Genomic DNA, 4,224 nt, shown 5'->3' with positions numbered 1-4,224 from the left:
CCTCCCACAGCTCTAGAGACAAGGCCGTCCCACAAAAGCCAAGCAGCCGTCCAGCTCTCCATGCTTCAGACGAAGCTGAGACGCTACACGTGTGCATTAACGTACCCCAAGCACGCCCTGCCGATGAGGCCGCAGGGGCTCCAGGGCCCAGCACACCCCCCTCTGCCTTGCCCAGTGCCCAGGGGAGCTGGGCAGGGAGCCAGGCACCCGCCTGCCCAGGCTGGAGCACACTGCACAAGTCCACATCCAGGTTCCAGGCTCCAAAGCATGGGTGCCAAATTAATTTAAGTGCCTAATAGGTTTTGAGGCCACTGGGTCATGGTCCTTCTAGATTGCTTTCTTGGACTTCAAAGTTGGTTTAACTGCCAAAGCAGCATCTCCAGAACTTGCTCTTCAGGCCAGACCCAAAGCTCACAAGAACCCCCCAAACACCAATCTAATGGGATCTAATGATCTGTTCTCTCCAGTTTAAGTGTGGCTATTAGATCACTGAAAAACAAAGCTTCAAAATAAAATCACCAGGGTACAATTTACAGGAAAGATAAGCATCAGGTTGCTGACATGATTTTTTTTTGGCACTGAATTAATGTAAACTTCAGTTGCGATGACAGGCAAACAAACACTTGTACTAAGCTTAAGAGGAGTGTCCTCACTAATTCTGCATGGTTTGATGTATTTATGTGAGTAAGAGATATGATGCAACACAGATGAGTTCAAACCAAATGCAGGATTCGAACCTTTTCCCACATGAGGCTCCTCAGTTTAGGTCTGAAGATTCATCCTGGCCGCAAAAGGCTATGAACGTAATTTTTCTCTGCATAAGCAGTCTTTCTGATGGAACCTGAATAGCATTACTAACCAGAATGACAACACGGCTTAACCCAAACTCAGCCTGTCCTACTTAAAGTCAAAGCCCACTTTGCCTTTCAGTTTAAAGAGACGAGATCTTAGGTTCTCTGCTGTCAGAGGTTGGGTGTTGTCCTACTCAGATTAGAGAGAGAATATTTATCAGATTTAAGGTATCTTGGGAGATAGCAATTCAGAGTAAACAAAGTCGTTCTTTTATAAAATTAAACAAGAGTCCGAAGAGGGGAGCAATAGGTCAGGATATGCACCATGCAAAATTCATTAAATGAAGTAAACAGCACTTTAATCAAGCAAACAAGTTCAATAAATGTTTCCACCAAAGTCAAAGGGTACTTCTGGTATAAGCCAAAGCGAGTAGGATTCACAGGAAGACGGTAGGCCTAAGCTAGCCAAAGCCTGGCTTCCTAGTGGAGGTTGCCCTTCTAAGGCAGGTCCTCTGGCTCTGCACACCACATGTGGGGGCTGCATCCGCCTGTCCTGAACTTGCCTAAAGGGCTAGCTGCTACCGGAGGGGCAGTTCGGCTCTCCCTTGCCAACAACCATTCCTGTTGGATCTAGTAAACATGCAGCTGCATGATGAGTTGGCCCAGTTCACTGATTAGATGCAAAACGAAACCACCAAAATAAACAAACACTTTTTTTTTTTTTAAAAAGTAGTTTTCCAACTCACCCTGTGGTTGACTGCACAAGGTGGAGTCAGAATGCACAGTGGGGAAAACAGGGGGGACAGAGCAGGACTGCCCTTTTCACAGCCAACCCACAACCCTGGGGAGTGCATTTAGAGTAACGTACATCTGAAACTAAAACACCTACACGTACGATGAACAGAGGCTGAGCAAAAAGCAAACCAGCTGACAGGAAACACAAGTGACAGAACAAACAAGTAAAATGAATGAGCCTAATGATTTGGACAAAGAAAAAGAGACCAGAGTCTGAGCTTTTTCTCCAACATTGTAAATTAATAGCCTACACACACACGACTGACTGCACAATACTGCCTACATTCACTTTTTCCATAGCATAAGAAGAAGGAGGATTTAATCACCTGGAGATCCATCACCTAAATTAAGTGCAGGGAAGGGCAGTGAAATTGATGAGATTTCTGTGGAGTCCAACGTACCCTTTGGGTGTAGCATTTTTAGTAGGTGTGATTTTTATAAGTATTTGCAAGAATCAAGGGACACTTTAATAGTAAATATATTTTTCTTGAAATTCAATATTGCTTAACCACATGTATTCTGCAAATATATTTTTATTATTTAACATACAGCTGGAAAAAGGACTAGAAATCAAACTTCCCCACTTCTGGATTCATGCCCTAGCTGCTGAGTTGTACGATCAGAGCTCACCTAATGAATATTTCTGTATTGGAAGCAAGGTGAAACAGTTTCATAAGGAGTCAGAGATCACCAGCCCAGAATAACACACAGTTTTATGGCTCTAGCACTCTCTTGAGAAATGAAAGATGCAAATTCAGAACTTAGCTCTTCACATCAGGGTTAACAGCTCTAGACAAAGCCTAGAAAGAATAATAATAAGAAAAAAATAATAAAAAGCATGGCAATATACTCCCCTGCATGTTTTTTAAGTGCTCCTGATCATCTTACGCAATCTGAAGACACTTGGACTCTCCAAGATCAACTTGTCAAGGAACACCTCGCTTCTGGATCCCTGGACAGCTTGGGCACCTAACTAATCAACACTGTCAAAACTAAAAGCACATCAAGCAGCAGACCTCAATGCATTCAGCGAGTATTACTGGGAAAAACCTGAGCCTGCACAGTTCAGAGACCGAGGGTTAGGACTGCAAGGATCTATCTCTGAGGAGCAGGTGCCCACCGGATCATTTAGATGACCAAGCACTTCACAGTTGTGAACCAGCATACATCCCTTGAGATCTAATTCTCTTCCTGCACCATTACAACAGCACTGACTGGAAGTGTACATTGTAGAATGGCCACGATATTGACCTTTCCATTCTTATCTAGAGAAATGCATTACGTGAGATATTGGGCACGTTTCCACATCGAAGCAATGTTACCAGACCAGCTTAATTTAAGATGGTATTTATTTCAAACTGTCGTTTAATAACCAGAGTGATCTGAAGCACCCAGGAATCCAGCTGTATGGTATCCATTAAAAAAGTACACTGTGGCTTTTGAATGGGACAGTTTGAAACTGCATACGATCACAACTGCTGCTTTAACAGCGTTCTTGGATACAGCAGGTTATAACTTCAGTAAGTATAATGTATTTTCTGATGCTAATTTCACCCAGTACAGAAAGGAAACTCTGTCTAGCTATATTCACAACTTCCTTGTAAGTTTTGGCTAAACCATATCTCTAATTACCTGAAATGTGCCTAGAGAAGGTAATCTAATTAGTTATTTCTTGCCTATGATAATGATTAGATGTTAATTCACACAGAATATTTTGATTTTACACGGACATTTTCTTGTAGCCATACCAGTTTGAGATTGTTTTAAGTACAATTTAATCTCAGACCTAATTTATATGAAGATTTAATTCTGCAGCAGTTCAATATAGTTACTATTTCTCTACCTGCCTCCATTTCTCAAGGTCTGTCACTTGATAGAAAATACAGTTCCGACCCAAATCTTGGAAGCACGCTGTCAAATTAACACTCATACAGCCGTAAACACACCAACCCCAGGCACTGAAAGGTCTTCACTCCAAAACTCCCACTGATACTGCAGCACGGTGGCAAGGCACTACAGATGTGCAGCATCACCTGTAACACAAACTGCCCAATAACTCTGCCTTTTGCAACTCATGTTCTGCACGCTGAATTTGTCTGTCAAGTTTTAGCCTACTTAGAAAAACTATGTATATCAATATGCTGACATCCTTAAAGAATTCTGACTTTAAAAACATGCTGTGCCATTCAATATACCTATCAGTACGCATCAGATGAAATACATCAGGGTTTGTAAAAAAGATCATTAGGTTTTGTTTCTCAGGAGCCTTATATGCACAGTGAGAAAACAATAATTTACAAATTGCAAAAGTATCACTGTATATTCACATTTAAATACTCTAAGTATCAATGCACAAGGCAGTTATGTTATATTCAATCACATCAGTGATATATATGGAAGAGTCACTTTAGCAAGACAGCCCAACAAAAGCCAACCTTCCCGGCTAGGTTTGTTCCCATTTACTCTCACGCATGGCCCATCTTGCGATACTGAGGTGTGCCACAAGTTACAGAGGCTGCTAGAGATCGGCAATCAAATGGTTCGGCTGGAACTGTAAAGCCCAACTTTACATTTCCGAGGAGCGACTAGGCAAGGAAAGCAAACCACCCCCTCCACCGCCCGCCGCGGGGGCCCGAGG

Source organism: Fulmarus glacialis, unplaced genomic scaffold (genome assembly GCF_000690835.1).
Source record: "Fulmarus glacialis isolate BGI_N327 unplaced genomic scaffold, ASM69083v1 scaffold41859, whole genome shotgun sequence".
NCBI lineage: Eukaryota > Metazoa > Chordata > Aves > Procellariiformes > Procellariidae > Fulmarus > Fulmarus glacialis.
The sequence above is the reverse complement of the archived record's forward strand: the minus strand, read 5'-3'. Positions refer to the sequence as shown.